Below are 17,600 nucleotides of genomic sequence, written 5' to 3'. Positions count from 1 at the left end.
TACACAGAAGCATTCTGTGAAACTTCTTTCTGATCTGAGCATTCAGCTAACAGAGTTAAACCATACTTTTGATTGAGCAGTTTTGAAACACTCTGTCTGTAGAAAATGCAACTGGACATTCGTAGCGCTAAGTGGGTAATAGTGGAAAAAAGAATATGTTCAAATAGAAACTACACAGAAGCATTGTATGAAACTTCTTTCTGTTCTGTGCATTAAACTAACAGAGTTGAAACTTACTTTTGATTGAGCCGTTCTGAAACACTCTTTCTGTAGAAACTGCAATTGGACATTCTGAGCGCTAAGAGGCCTATATTGGGAAAAAGAATGTCTACAAATAAAAACTACACAGAAGAATTGTGTGAAACTCCTTTCTGTTCTGTTTGTTCAACTAAAAGAGTTGAACCTTAGTTTTGATTGAGCCGTTCTGAAACACTCTTTCTGTAGAAAATGCAAGTGGAGATTCGGAGCGCTAAGAGGGTAATAGTGGAAAAAGGAATGTCTCCAAATATAAACTACACAGAATCATTCTGTGAAACTTCTTTCTGATCTGTGCATTCAGCTAACAGAGTTAAACCATACTTTTGATTGAGCAGTTTTGAAACACTCTGTCTGTAGAAAATGCAACTGGACATTCGTAGCGCTAAGTGGGTAATAGTGGAAAAAAGAATATGTTCAAATATAAACTACACAGAAGCATTGTATGAAACTTCTTTCTGTTCTGTGCATTCAACTAACAGAGTTGAACCTGACTTTTTATTGAGCCTTTCTGAAACACTCTTTCTGTAGAAACTGCAATTGGACATTCTGAGCGCTAAGAGGACTCTATTGGGAAAAATAATATCTTCAAATAAAAACTACACAGAAGCATTGTGTGAAACTTATTTCTGATATGTTCATTAAGCTAACAGAGTTAAACCATACTTTTGATTGCGCAGTTCTGAACACTCTTTCTGTAGAAAATGCAAGTGGACATTCCGAGCGCTAAGAGGGTAATAGTGGAAAAAGGAATATATTCAAATATGAACTACACAGTAGCATTCTGTGAAAATTCTTTCTGTTCTGTGCATTCAACTAACAGAGTTGAACCTTACTTTTGATTGAGCCGTTCTGAAACACTCTTTCTGTAGAAACTGCAATTGGACATGCTAAGCGCTAAGAGGCCTATATTGGGAAAAAGAATATCTTCAAATAAAAACTACACAGATGCATTCTGTGAAACTTATTTCTGATCTGTAAATTCAGTTAACAGAGATAAAACATATTTTTGATTGAGCAGTTATGAAACACTCTTTTTGTAGAAAATGCAAGTGGACATTCGGAGCGCTAAGAGGGTAATAGTGGAAAAAGGAATATATTCAAATATAAACTACACAGTAGCATTCTGTGAAAATCCTTTCTGTTCTGTGCACTCAACTAACAGAGTTGAACCTTACTTTTGATTGAGCCGTTCTGAAACACTCTTTCTGTAGAAACTGCAATTGGACATGCTAAGCGCTAAGAGGCCTATATTGGGAAAAAGAATATCTTCAAATAAAAACTACACAGATGCATTCTGTGAAACTTATTTCTGATCTGTAAATTCAGTTAACGGAGATAAAACATATTTTTGATTGAGCAGTTATGAAACACTCTTTTTGTAGAAAATGCAAGTGGAGATTCGGAGCGCTAAGAGGGTAATAGTGGAAAAAGGAATGTCTTCAAATATAAACTACACAGAATCATTCGGTGAAACTTCTTTCTGATCTGTGCATTCAGCTAACAGAGTTAAACCATACTTTTGATTGAGCAGATCTGAACACTCTTTCTGTAGAAAATGCAACTGGACATTTGGAGCGCTAAGAGCGTAGTAGTGGAAAAAGGAATATATTCAAATATAAACTACACAGAAGCATTCTGTGAAACTTCTTTCTGATCTGAGCATTCAGCTAAAAGAGTTAAACCATACTTTTGATTGAGCAGTTTTGAAACACTCTGTCTGTAGAAAATGCAACTGTACATTCGTAGCACTAAGTGGGTAATAGTGGAAAAAAGAATATGTTCAAATATAAACTACACAGAAGCATTGTATGAATCTTCTTTCTGTTCTGTGCATTCAACTAACAGAGTTGAACCTGACTTTTTATTGAGCCTTTCTGAAACACTCTTTCTGTAGAAACTGCAATTGGACATTCTGAGCGCTAAGAGGACTCTATTGGGAAAAATAATATCTTCAAATAAAAACTACACAGAAGCATTGTGTGAAACTTATTTCTGATATGTTCATTAAGCTAACAGAGTTAAACCATCCTTTTGATTGCGCAGTTCTGAACACTCTTTCTGTAGAAAATGCAAGTGGACATTCGGAGCGCTAAGAGGGTAATAGTGGAAAAAGGAATATATTCAAATATAAACTACACAGTAGCATTCTGTGAAAATTCGTTCTGTTCTGTGCATTCAACTAACAGAGTTGAACCTTACTTTTGATTGAGCCGTTCTGAAACACTCTTTCTGTAGAAACTGCAATTGGACATGCTAAGCGCTAAGAGGCCTACATTGGGAAAAAGAATATCTTCAAATAAAAATTACACAGATGCATTCTGTGAAACTTATTTCTGATCTGTAAATTCAGTTAACAGAGATAAAACATGTTTTTGATTGAGCAGTTATGAAACAATCTTTTTGTAGAAAATGCAAGTGGAGATTCGGAGCGCTAAGAGGGTAATAGTGGAAAAAGAATGTCTTCAAATATAAACTACACAGAATCATTCGGTGAAACTTCTTTCTGATCTGTGCATTCAGCTAAAAGAGTTAAACCATACTTTTGATTGAGCAGATCTGAACACAATTCTGTAGAAAATGCAACTGGACATTTGGAGCGCTAAGAGCGTAGTAGTGGAAAAAGGAATATATTCAAATATAAACTACACAGAAGCATTCTGGGAAACTTCTTTCTGATCTGAGCATTCAGCTAACAGAGTTAAACCATACTTTTGATTGAGCAGTTTTGAAACACTCTGTCTGTAGAAAATGCAACTGGACATTCGTAGCGCTAAGTGGGTAATAGTGGAAAAAAGAATATGTTCAAATAGAAACTACACAGAAGCATTGTATGAAACTTCTTTCTGTTCTGTGCATTCAACTAACAGAGTTGAAACTTACTTTTGATTGAGCCGTTCTGAAACACTCTTTCTGTAGAAACTGCAATTGGACATTCTGAGCGCTAAGAGGCCTATATTGGGAAAAAGAATGTCTACAAATAAAAACTACACAGAAGAATTGTGTGAAACTTCTTTCTGTTCTGTTTGTTCAACTAAAAGAGTTGAACCTTAGTTTTGATTGAGCCGTTCTGAGACACTCTTTCTGTAGAAAATGCAAGTGGAGATTCGGAGCGCTAAGAGGGTAATAGTGGAAAAAGGAATGTCTCCAAATATAAACTACACAGAATCATTCTGTGAAACTTCTTTCTGATCTGTGCATTCAGCTAACAGAGTTAAACCATACTTTTGATTGAGCAGATCTGAACACTCTTTCTGTAGAAAATGCAACTGGACATTTGGAGCGCTAAGAGAGTAGTAGTGGAAAAAGGAATATATTCAAATATAAACTACACAGAAGCATTCTGTGAAACTTCTTTCTGATCTGAGCATTCAGCTAACAGAGTTAAACCATAATTTTGATTGAGCAGTTTTGAAACACTCTGTCTGTATCAAATGCAACTGGACATTCGTAGCGCTGAGTGGGTAATAGTGGAAAAAAGAATATGTTCAAATATAAACTACACAGAAGCATTGTATGAAACTTCTTTCTGTTCTGTGCATTCAACTAACAGAGTTGAACCTTACTTTTGATTGAGCCGTTCTGAAACACTCTTTCTGTAGAAACTGCAATTGGACATTCTGAGCGCTAGGAGGCCTATATTGGGAAAAAGAATGTCTACAAATAAAAACTACTCAGAAGAATTGTGTGAAACTTCTTTCTGTTCTGTTTGTTCAACTAAAAGAGTTGAACCTTAGTTTTGATTGAGCCGTTCTGAATCACTCTTTCTGTAGAAAATGCAAGTGGAGATTCGGAGCGCTAAGAGGGAAATAGTGGAAAAAGGAATGTCTCCCAATATAAACTACACAGAATGATTCTGTGAAACTTCTTTCTGATCTGTGCATTCAGCTAACAGAGTTAAACCATACTTTTGATTGAGCAGATCTGAACACTCTTTCTGTAGAAAATGCAACTGGACATTTGGAGCGCTAAGAGAGTAGTAGTGGAAAAACGAATATATTCAAATATAAACTACACAGAAGCATTCTGTGAAACTTCTTTCTGATCTGAGCATTCAGCTAACAGAGTTAAACCATACTTTTGATTGAGCAGTTTTGAAACACTCTGTCTGTAGATAATGCAACTGGACATTCGTAGCGCTAAGTGGGTAATAATGGAAAAAAGAATATGTTCAAATATAAACTACACAGAAGCATTGTATGAAACTTCTTTCTGTTCTGTGCATTCAACTAACAGAGTTGAACCTGACTTTTTATTGAGCCTTTCTGAAACACTCTTTCTGTAGAAACTGCAATTGGACATTCTGAGCGCTAAGAGGACTCTATTGGGAAAAATAATATCTTCAAATAAAAACTACACAGAAGCATTGTGTGAAACTTATTTCTGATATGTTCATTAAGCTAACAGAGTTAAACCATACTTTTGATTGCGCAGTTCTGAACACTCTTTCTGTAGAAAATGCAAGTGGACATTCGGAGCGCTAAGAGGGTAATAGTGGAAAAAGGAATATATTCAAATATGAACTACACAGTAGCATTCTGTGAAAATTCTTTCTGTTCTGTGCATTCAACTAACAGAGTTGAACCTTACTTTTGATTGAGCCGTTCTGAAACACTCTTTCTGTAGAAACTGCTATTGGACATGCTAAGCGCTAAGAGGCCTACATTGGGAAAAAGAATATCTTCAAATAAAAACTACACAGATGCATTCTGTGAAACTTATTTCTGATCTGTAAATTCAGTTAACAGAGATAAAACATATTTTTGATTGAGCAGTTATGAAACACTCTTTTTGTAGAAAATGCAAGTGGAGATTCGGAGCGCTAAGAGGGTAATAGTGGAAAAAGAATGTCTTCAAATATAAACTACACAGAATCATTCGGTGAAACTTCTTTCTGATCTGTGCATTCAGCTAAAAGAGTTAAACCATACTTTTGATTGAGCAGATCTGAACACTCTTTCTGTAGAAAATGCAACTGGACATTTGGAGCGCTAAGAGCGTAGTAGTGGAAAAAGGAATATATTCAAATATAAACTACACAGAAGCATTCTGTGAAACTTCTTTCTGATCTGAGCATTCAGCTAACAGAGTTAAACCATACTTTTGATTGAGCAGTTTTGAAACACTCTGTCTGTAGAAAATGCAACTGGACATTCGTAGCGCTAAGTGGGTAATAGTGGAAAAAAGAATATGTTCAAATAGAAACTACACAGAAGCATTGTATGAAACTTCTTTCTGTTCTGTGCATTCAACTAACAGAGTTGAACCTTACTTTTGATTGAGCCGTTCTGAAACACTCTTTCTGTAGAAACTGCAATTGGACATTCTGAGCGCTAAGAGGCCTATATTGGGAAAAAGAATGTCTACAAATAAAAACTACACAGAAGAATTGTGTGAAACTTCTTTCTGTTCTGTTTGTTCAACTAAAAGAGTTGAACCTTAGTTTTGATTGAGCCGTTCTGAAACACTCTTTCTGTAGAAAATGCAAGTGGAGATTCGGTGCGCTAAGAGGGTAATAGTGGAAAAAGGAATGTCTCCAAATATAAACTACAGAGAATCATTCTGTGAAACTTCTTTCTGATCTGTGCATTCAGCTAACAGAGTTAAACCATACTTTTGATTGAGCAGATCTGAACACTCTTTCTGTAGAAAATGCAACTGGACATTTGGAGCGCTAAGAGAGTAGTAGTGGAAAAAGGAATATATTCAAATATAAACTACACAGAAGCATTCTGTGAAACTTCTTTCTGATCTGAGCATTCAGCTAACAGATTTAAACCATAATTTTGATTGAGCAGTTTTGAAACACTCTGTCTGTAGCAAATGCAACTGGACATTCGTAGCGCTGAGTGGGTAATAGTGGAAAAAAGAATATGTTCAAATATAAACTACACAGAAGCATTGTATGAAATTTCTTTCTGTTCTGTGCATTCAACTAACAGAGTTGAACCTTACTTTTGATTGAGCCTTTCTGAAACACTCTTTCTGTAGAAACTGCAATTGGACATTCTGAGCGCTAAGAGGCCTCTATTGGGAAAAATAATATCTTCAAATAAAAACTACACAGAAGCATTGTGTGAAACTTATTTCTGATATGTTCATTAAGCTAACAGAGTTAAACCATACTTTTGATTGCGCAGTTCTGAACACTCTTTCTGTAGAAAATGCAAGTGGACATTCGGAGCGCTAAGAGGGTAATAGTGGAAAAAGGAATATATTCAAATATAAACTACACAGTAGCATTCAGTGAAATTTCTTTCTGTTCTGTGCATTCAACTAACTGAGTTGAACCTTACTTTTGATTGAGCCGTTCTGAAACACTATTTCTGTAGAAACTGCTATTGGACATGCTAAGCGCTAAGAGGCCTACATTGGGAAAAAGAATATCTTCAAATAAAAACTACACAGATGCATTCTGTGAAACTTATTTCTGATCTGTAAATTCAGTTAACAGAGATAAAACATATTTTTGATTGAGCAGTTATGAAACACTCTTTTTGTAGAAAATGCAAGTGGAGATTCGGAGCGCTAAGAGGGTAATAGTGGAAAAAGGAATGTCTTCAAATATAAACTACACAGAATCATTCGGTGAATCTTCTTTCTGATCTGTGCATTCAGCTAACAGAATTAAACCATACTTTTGATTGAGCAGATCTGAACACTCTTTCTGTAGAAAATGCAACTGGACATTTGGAGCGCTAAGAGCGTAGTAGTGGAAAAAGGAATATATTCAAATATAAACTACACAGAAGCATTCTGTGAAACTTCTTTCTGATCTGAGCATTCAGCTAACAGAGTTAAACCATACTTTTGATTGAGCAGTTTTGAAACACTCTGTCTGTAGAAAATGCAACTGGACATTCGTAGCGCTAAGTGGGTAATAGTGGAAAAAAGAATATGTTCAAATATAAACTACACAGAAGCATTGTATGAAACTTCTTTCTGTTCTGTGCATTCAACTAACAGAGTTGAACCTTACTTTTGATTGAGCCTTTCTGAAACACTGTTTCTGTAGAAACTGCAATTGGACATTCTGAGCGCTAAGAGGCCTATATTGGGAAAAAGAATGTCTACAAATAAAAACTACACAGAAGAATTGTGTGAAACTTCTTTCTCTTCTGTTTGTTCAACTAAAAGAGTGGAACCTTAGTTTTGATTGAGCCGTTCTGAAACACTCTTTCTTTAGAAAATGCAAGTGGAGATTCGGAGCGCTAAGAGGGTAATAGTGGAAAAAGGAATGTCTCCAAATATAAACTACACAGAATCATTCTGTGAAACTTCTTTCTGATCTGTGCATTCAGCTAACAGAGTTAAGCCATACTTTTGATTGAGCAGATCTGAACACAATTCTGTAGAAAATGCAACTGGACATTTGGAGCGCTAAGAGCGTAGTAGTGGAAAAAGGAATATATTCAAATATAAACTACACAGAAGCATTCTGTGAAACTTCTTTCTGATCTGAGCATTCAGCTAACAGAGTTAAACCATACTTTTGATTGAGCAGTTTTGAAACACTCTGTCTGTAGAAAATGCAACTGGACATTCGTAGCGCTAAGTGGGTAATAGTGGAAAAAAGAATATGTTCAAATAGAAACTACACAGAAGCATTGTATGAAACTTCTTTCTGTTCTGTGCATTAAACTAACAGAGTTGAAACTTACTTTTGATTGAGCCGTTCTGAAACACTCTTTCTGTAGAAACTGCAATTGGACATTCTGAGCGCTAAGAGGCCTATATTGGGAAAAAGAATGTCTACAAATAAAAACTACACAGAAGAATTGTGTGAAACTTCTTTCTGTTCTGTTTGTTCAACTAAAAGAGTTGAACCTTAGTTTTGATTGAGCCGTTCTGAAACACTCTTTCTGTAGAAAATGCAAGTGGAGATTCGGAGCGCTAAGAGGGTAATAGTGGAAAAAGGAATGTCTCCAAATATAAACTACACAGAATCATTCTGTGAAACTTCTTTCTGATCTGTGCATTCAGCTAACAGAGTTAAACCATACTTTTGATTGAGCAGTTTTGAAACACTCTGTCTGTAGAAAATGCAACTGGACATTCGTAGCGCTAAGTGGGTAATAGTGGAAAAAAGAATATGTTCAAATATAAACTACACAGAATCATTGTATGAAACTTCTTTCTGTTCTGTGCATTCAACTAACAGAGTTGAACCTGACTTTTTATTGAGCCTTTCTGAAACACTCTTTCTGTAGAAACTGCAATTGGACATTCTGAGCGCTAAGAGGACTCTATTGGGAAAAATAATATCTTCAAATAAAAACTACACAGAAGCATTGTGTGAAACTTATTTCTGATATGTTCATTAAGCTAACAGAGTTAAACCATACTTTTGATTGCGCAGTTCTGAACACTCTTTCTGTAGAAAATGCAAGTGGACATTCCGAGCGCTAAGAGGGTAATAGTGGAAAAAGGAATATATTCAAATATGAACTACACAGTAGCATTCTGTGAAAATTCTTTCTGTTCTGTGCATTCAACTAACAGAGTTGAACCTTACTTTTGATTGAGCCGTTCTGAAACACTCTTTCTGTAGAAACTGCAATTGGACATGCTAAGCGCTAAGAGGCCTATATTGGGAAAAAGAATATCTTCAAATAAAAACTACACAGATGCATTCTGTGAAACTTATTTCTGATCTGTAAATTCAGTTAACAGAGATAAAACATATTTTTGATTGAGCAGTTATGAAACACTCTTTTTGTAGAAAATGCAAGTGGACATTCGGAGCGCTAAGAGGGTAATAGTGGAAAAAGGAATATATTCAAATATAAACTACACAGTAGCATTCTGTGAAAATCCTTTCTGTTCTGTGCACTCAACTAACAGAGTTGAACCTTACTTTTGATTGAGCCGTTCTGAAACACTCTTTCTGTAGAAACTGCAATTGGACATGCTAAGCGCTAAGAGGCCTATATTGGGAAAAAGAATATCTTCAAATAAAAACTACACAGATGCATTCTGTGAAACTTATTTCTGATCTGTAAATTCAGTTAACGGAGATAAAACATATTTTTGATTGAGCAGTTATGAAACACTCTTTTTGTAGAAAATGCAAGTGGAGATTCGGAGCGCTAAGAGGGTAATAGTGGAAAAAGGAATGTCTTCAAATATAAACTACACAGAATCATTCGGTGAAACTTCTTTCTGATCTGTGCATTCAGCTAACAGAGTTAAACCATACTTTTGATTGAGCAGATCTGAACACTCTTTCTGTAGAAAATGCAACTGGACATTTGGAGCGCTAAGAGCGTAGTAGTGGAAAAAGGAATATATTCAAATATAAACTACACAGAAGCATTCTGTGAAACTTCTTTCTGATCTGAGCATTCAGCTAAAAGAGTTAAACCATACTTTTGATTGAGCAGTTTTGAAACACTCTGTCTGTAGAAAATGCAACTGTACATTCGTAGCACTAAGTGGGTAATAGTGGAAAAAAGAATATGTTCAAATATAAACTACACAGAAGCATTGTATGAATCTTCTTTCTGTTCTGTGCATTCAACTAACAGAGTTGAACCTGACTTTTTATTGAGCCTTTCTGAAACACTCTTTCTGTAGAAACTGCAATTGGACATTCTGAGCGCTAAGAGGACTCTATTGGGAAAAATAATATCTTCAAATAAAAACTACACAGAAGCATTGTGTGAAACTTATTTCTGATATGTTCATTAAGCTAACAGAGTTAAACCATCCTTTTGATTGCGCAGTTCTGAACACTCTTTCTGTAGAAAATGCAAGTGGACATTCGGAGCGCTAAGAGGGTAATAGTGGAAAAAGGAATATATTCAAATATAAACTACACAGTAGCATTCTGTGAAAATTCGTTCTGTTCTGTGCATTCAACTAACAGAGTTGAACCTTACTTTTGATTGAGCCGTTCTGAAACACTCTTTCTGTAGAAACTGCAATTGGACATGCTAAGCGCTAAGAGGCCTACATTGGGAAAAAGAATATCTTCAAATAAAAATTACACAGATGCATTCTGTGAAACTTATTTCTGATCTGTAAATTCAGTTAACAGAGATAAAACATGTTTTTGATTGAGCAGTTATGAAACAATCTTTTTGTAGAAAATGCAAGTGGAGATTCGGAGCGCTAAGAGGGTAATAGTGGAAAAAGAATGTCTTCAAATATAAACTACACAGAATCATTCGGTGAAACTTCTTTCTGATCTGTGCATTCAGCTAACAGAGTTAAACCATACTTTTGATTGAGCAGATCTGAACACAATTCTGTAGAAAATGCAACTGGACATTTGGAGCGCTAAGAGCGTAGTAGTGGAAAAAGGAATATATTCAAATATAAACTACACAGAAGCATTCTGTGAAACTTCTTTCTGATCTGAGCATTCAGCTAACAGAGTTAAACCATACTTTTGATTGAGCAGTTTTGAAACACTCTGTCTGTAGAAAATGCAACTGGACATTCGTAGCGCTAAGTGGGTAATAGTGGAAAAAAGAATATGTTCAAATAGAAACTACACAGAAGCATTGTATGAAACTTCTTTCTGTTCTGTGCATTCAACTAACAGAGTTGAAACTTACTTTTGATTGAGCCGTTCTGAAACACTCTTTCTGTAGAAACTGCAATTGGACATTCTGAGCGCTAAGAGGCCTATATTGGGAAAAAGAATGTCTACAAATAAAAACTACACAGAAGAATTGTGTGAAACTTCTTTCTGTTCTGTTTGTTCAACTAAAAGAGTTGAACCTTAGTTTTGATTGAGCCGTTCTGAAACACTCTTTCTGTAGAAAATGCAAGTGGAGATTCGGAGCGCTAAGAGGGTAATAGTGGAAAAAGGAATGTCTCCAAATATAAACTACACAGAATCATTCTGTGAAACTTCTTTCTGATCTGTGCATTCAGCTAACAGAGTTAAACCATACTTTTGATTGAGCAGATCTGAACACTCTTTCTGTAGAAAATGCAACTGGACATTTGGAGCGCTAAGAGAGTAGTAGTGGAAAAAGGAATATATTCAAATATAAACTACACAGAAGCATTCTGTGAAACTTCTTTCTGATCTGAGCATTCAGCTAACAGAGTTAAACCATAATTTTGATTGAGCAGTTTTGAAACACTCTGTCTGTATCAAATGCAACTGGACATTCGTAGCGCTGAGTGGGTAATAGTGGAAAAAAGAATATGTTCAAATATAAACTACACAGAAGCATTGTATGAAACTTCTTTCTGTTCTGTGCATTCAACTAACAGAGTTGAACCTTACTTTTGATTGAGCCGTTCTGAAACACTCTTTCTGTAGAAACTGCAATTGGACATTCTGAGCGCTAGGAGGCTTATATTGGGAAAAAGAATGTCTACAAATAAAAACTACTCAGAAGAATTGTGTGAAACTTCTTTCTGTTCTGTTTGTTCAACTAAAAGAGTTGAACCTTAGTTTTGATTGAGCCGTTCTGAATCACTCTTTCTGTAGAAAATGCAAGTGGAGATTCGGAGCGCTAAGAGGGAAATAGTGGAAAAAGGAATGTCTCCCAATATAAACTACACAGAATGATTCTGTGAAACTTCTTTCTGATCTGTGCATTCAGCTAACAGAGTTAAACCATACTTTTGATTGAGCAGATCTGAACACTCTTTCTGTAGAAAATGCAACTGGACATTTGGAGCGCTAAGAGAGTAGTAGTGGAAAAAGGAATATATTCAAATATAAACTACACAGAAGCATTCTGTGAAACTTCTTTCTGATCTGAGCATTCAGCTAACAGAGTTAAACCATACTTTTGATTGAGCAGTTTTGAAACACTCTGTCTGTAGATAATGCAACTGGACATTCGTAGCGCTAAGTGGGTAATAGTGGAAAAAAGAATATGTTCAAATATAAACTACACAGAAGCATTGTATGAAACTTCTTTCTGTTCTGTGCATTCAACTAACAGAGTTGAACCTGACTTTTTATTGAGCCTTTCTGAAACACTCTTTCTGTAGAAACTGCAATTGGACATTCTGAGCGCTAAGAGGACTCTATTGGGAAAAATAATATCTTCAAATAAAAACTACACAGAAGCATTGTGTGAAACTTATTTCTGATATGTTCATTAAGCTAACAGAGTTAAACCATACTTTTGATTGCGCAGTTCTGAACACTCTTTCTGTATAAAATGCAAGTGGACATTCGGAGCGCTAAGAGGGTAATAGTGGAAAAAGGAATATATTCAAATATGAACTACACAGTAGCATTCTGTGAAAATTCTTTCTGTTCTGTGCATTCAACTAACAGAGTTGAACCTTACTTTTGATTGAGCCGTTCTGAAACACTCTTTCTGTAGAAACTGCTATTGGACATGCTAAGCGCTAAGAGGCCTACATTGGGAAAAAGAATATCTTCAAATAAAAACTACACAGATGCATTCTGTGAAACTTATTTCTGATCTGTAAATTCAGTTAACAGAGATAAAACATATTTTTGATTGAGCAGTTATGAAACACTCTTTTTGTAGAAAATGCAAGTGGAGATTCGGAGCGCTAAGAGGGTAATAGTGGAAAAAGAATGTCTTCAAATATAAACTACACAGAATCATTCGGTGAAACTTCTTTCTGATCTGTGCATTCAGCTAACAGAGTTAAACCATACTTTTGATTGAGCAGATCTGAACACTCTTTCTGTAGAAAATGCAACTGGACATTTGGAGCGCTAAGAGCGTAGTAGTGGAAAAAGGAATATATTCAAATATAAACTACACAGAAGCATTCTGTGAAACTTCTTTCTGATCTGAGCATTCAGCTAACAGAGTTAAACCATACTTTTGATTGAGCAGTTTTGAAACACTCTGTCTGTAGAAAATGCAACTGGACATTCGTAGCGCTAAGTGGGTAATAGTGGAAAAAAGAATATGTTCAAATAGAAACTACACAGAAGCATTGTATGAAACTTCTTTCTGTTCTGTGCATTCAACTAACAGAGTTGAACCTTACTTTTGATTGAGCCGTTCTGAAACACTCTTTCTGTAGAAACTGCAATTGGACATTCTGAGCGCTAAGAGGCCTATATTGGGAAAAAGAATGTCTACAAATAAAAACTACACAGAAGAATTGTGTGAAACTTCTTTCTGTTCTGTTTGTTCAACTAAAAGAGTTGAACCTTAGTTTTGATTGAGCCGTTCTGAAACACTCTTTCTGTAGAAAATGCAAGTGGAGATTCGGTGCGCTAAGAGGGTAATAGTGGAAAAAGGAATGTCTCCAAATATAAACTACACAGAATCATTCTGTGAAACTTCTTTCTGATCTGTGCATTCAGCTAACAGAGTTAAACCATACTTTTGATTGAGCAGATCTGAACACTCTTTCTGTAGAAAATGCAACTGGACATTTGGAGCGCTAAGAGAGTAGTAGTGGAAAAAGGAATATATTCAAATATAAACTACACAGAAGCATTCTGTGAAACTTCTTTCTGATCTGAGCATTCAGCTAACAGAGTTAAACCATAATTTTGATTGAGCAGTTTTGAAACACTCTGTCTGTAGCAAATGCAACTGGACATTCGTAGCGCTGAGTGGGTAATAGTGGAAAAAAGAATATGTTCAAATATAAACTACACAGAAGCATTGTATGAAATTTCTTTCTGTTCTGTGCATTCAACTAACAGAGTTGAACCTTACTTTTGATTGAGCCTTTCTGAAACACTCTTTCTGTAGAAACTGCAATTGGACATTCTGAGCGCTAAGAGGCCTCTATTGGGAAAAATAATATCTTCAAATAAAAACTACACAGAAGCATTGTGTGAAACTTATTTCTGATATGTTCATTAAGCTAACAGAGTTAAACCATACTTTTGATTGCGCAGTTCTGAACACTCTTTCTGTAGAAAATGCAAGTGGACATTCGGAGCGCTAAGAGGGTAATAGTGGAAAAAGGAATATATTCAAATATAAACTACACAGTAGCATTCAGTGAAATTTCTTTCTGTTCTGTGCATTCAACTAACTGAGTTGAACCTTACTTTTGATTGAGCCGTTCTGAAACACTATTTCTGTAGAAACTGCTATTGGACATGCTAAGCGCTAAGAGGCCTACATTGGGAAAAAGAATATCTTCAAATAAAAACTACACAGATGCATTCTGTGAAACTTATTTCTGATCTGTAAATTCAGTTAACAGAGATAAAACATATTTTTGATTGAGCAGTTATGAAACACTCTTTTTGTAGAAAATGCAAGTGGAGATTCGGAGCGCTAAGAGGGTAATAGTGGAAAAAGGAATGTCTTCAAATATAAACTACACAGAATCATTCGGTGAATCTTCTTTCTGATCTGTGCATTCAGCTAACAGAATTAAACCATACTTTTGATTGAGCAGATCTGAACACTCTTTCTGTAGAAAATGCAACTGGACATTTGGAGCGCTAAGAGCGTAGTAGTGGAAAAAGGAATATATTCAAATATAAACTACACAGAAGCATTCTGTGAAACTTCTTTCTGATCTGAGCATTCAGCTAACAGAGTTAAACCATACTTTTGATTGAGCAGTTTTGAAACACTCTGTCTGTAGAAAATGCAACTGGACATTCGTAGCGCTAAGTGGGTAATAGTGGAAAAAAGAATATGTTCAAATATAAACTACACAGAAGCATTGTATGAAACTTCTTTCTGTTCTGTGCATTCAACTAACAGAGTTGAACCTTACTTTTGATTGAGCCTTTCTGAAACACTGTTTCTGTAGAAACTGCAATTGGACATTCTGAGCGCTAAGAGGCCTATATTGGGAAAAAGAATGTCTACAAATAAAAACTACACAGAAGAATTGTGTGAAACTTCTTTCTCTTCTGTTTGTTCAACTAAAAGAGTTGAACCTTAGTTTTGATTGAGCCGTTCTGAAACACTCTTTCTTTAGAAAATGCAAGTGGAGATTCGGAGCGCTAAGAGGGTAATAGTGGAAAAAGGAATGTCTCCAAATATAAACTACACAGAATCATTCTGTGAAACTTCTTTCTGATCTGTGCATTCAGCTAACAGAGTTAAGCCATACTTTTGATTGAGCAGATCTGAACACACTTTCTGTAGAAAATGCAACTGGACATTTGGAGCGCTAAGAGAGTAGTAGTGGAAAAAGGAATATATTCAAATATAAACTACACAGAAGCATTCTGTGAAACTTCTTTCTGATCTGAGCATTCAGCTAACAGAGTTAAAACATAATTTTGATTGAGCAGTTTTGAAACACTCTGTCTGTAGCAAATGCAACTGGACATTCGTAGCGCTGAGTGGGTAATAGTGGAAAAAAGAATATGTTCCAATATAAACTACACAGAAGCATTGTATGAAATTTCTTTCTGTTCTGTGCATTCAACTAACAGAGTTGAACCTTACTTTTGATTGAGCCTTTCTGAAACACTCTTTCTGTAGAAACTGCAATTGGACATTCTGAGCGCTAAGAGGCCTCTATTGGGAAAAATAATATCTTCAAATAAAAACTACACAGAAGCATTGTGTGAAACTTATTTCTGATATGTTCATTAAGCTAACAGAGTTAAACCATACTTTTGATTGCGCAGTTCTGAACACTCTTTCTGTAGAAAATGCAAGTGGACATTCGGAGCGCTAAAAGGGTAATAGTGGAAAAAGGAATATATTCAAATATAAACTACACAGTAGCATTCTGTGAAAATTCTTTCTGTTCTGTGCATTCAACTAACTGAGTTGAACCTTACTTTTGATTGAGCCGTTCTGAAACACTCTTTCTGTAGAAACTGCTATTGGACATGCTAAGCGCTAAGAGGCCTACATTGGGAAAAAGAATATCTTCAAATAAAAACTACACAGATGCATTCTGTGAAACTTATTTCTGATCTGTAAATTCAGTTAACAGAGATAAAACATATTTTTGATTGAGAGGATATGAAACACTCTTTTTGTAGAAAATGCAAGTGGAGATTCGGAGCGCTAAGAGGGTAATAGTGGAAAAAGGAATGTCTTCAAATATAAACTACACAGAATCATTCGGTGAAACTTCTTTCTGATCTGTGCATTCAGCTAACAGAATTAAACCATACTTTTGATTGAGCAGAGCTGAACACTCTTTCTGTAGAAAATGCAACTGGACATTGGAGCGCTAAGAGCGTAGTAGTGGAAAAAGGAATATATTCAAATATAAACTACACAGAAGCATTCTGTGAAACTTCTTTCTGATCTGAGCATTCAGCTAACAGAGTTAAACCATAATTTGGATTGAGCAGTTTTGAAACACTCTGTCTGTAGAAAATGCAACTGGACATTCGTAGCGCTAAGTGGGTAATAGTGGAAAAAAGAATATGTTCAAATATAAACTACACAGAAGCATTGTATGAAACTTCTTTCTGTTCTGTGCATTCAACTAACAGAGTTGAACCTTACTTTTGATTGAGCCGTTCTGAAACACTCTTTCTCTAGAAAGTGCAATTGGACATTCTGAGCGCTAGGAGGCCTATATTGGGAAAAAGAATGTCTACTAATAAAAACTACACAGAAGAATTTTGTGAAACTTCTTTCTGTTCTCTTTGTTCAACTAAAAGAGTTGAACCTTAGTTTTGATTCAGCCGTTCTGAATCACTCTTTCTGTAGAAAATGTAAGTGGAGATTCGGAGCGCTAAGAGGGAAATAGTGGAAAAAAGAATGTCTCCAAATATAAACTACACAGAATCATTCTGTGAAACTTCTTTCTGATCTGTGCATTCAGCTAACAGAGTTAAACCATACTTTTGATTGAGCAGATCTGAACACTCTTTCTGTAGAAAATGCAACTGGACATTTGGAGCGCTAAGAGAGTAGTAGTGGAAAAAGGAATATATTCAAATATAAACTACACAGAAGCATTCTGTGAAACTTCTTTCTGATCTGAGCATTCAGCTAACAGAGTTAAACCATACTTTTGATTGAGCAGTTTTGAAACACTCTGTCTGTAGAAAATGCAACTGGACATTCGTAGCACTAAGTGGGTAATAGTGGAAAAAAGAATATGTTCAAATATAAACTACACAGAAGCATTGTATGAAACTTCTTTCTGTTCTGTGCATTCAACTAACAGAGTTGAACCTGACTTTTGATTGAGCCTTTCTGAAACACTCTTTCTGTAGAAACTGCAATTGGACATTCTGAGCGCTAAGAGGACTCTATTGGGAAAAATAATATCTTCAAATAAAAACTACACAGAAGCATTGTGTGAAACTTATTTCTGATTTGTTCATTAAGCTAACAGAGTTAAACCATACTTTTGATTGCGCAGTTCTGAACACTCTTTCTGTAGAAAATGCAAGTGGACATTCGGAGCGCTAAGAGGGTAATAGTGGAAAAAGGAATATATTCAAATATAAACTACACAGTAGCATTCTGTGAAAA

This window comes from Symphalangus syndactylus, chromosome 12 (assembly GCF_028878055.3).
Source record: "Symphalangus syndactylus isolate Jambi chromosome 12, NHGRI_mSymSyn1-v2.1_pri, whole genome shotgun sequence".
NCBI classification, from domain to species: Eukaryota; Metazoa; Chordata; class Mammalia; order Primates; family Hylobatidae; genus Symphalangus; species Symphalangus syndactylus.
This window is presented reverse-complemented; position numbering follows the sequence as displayed.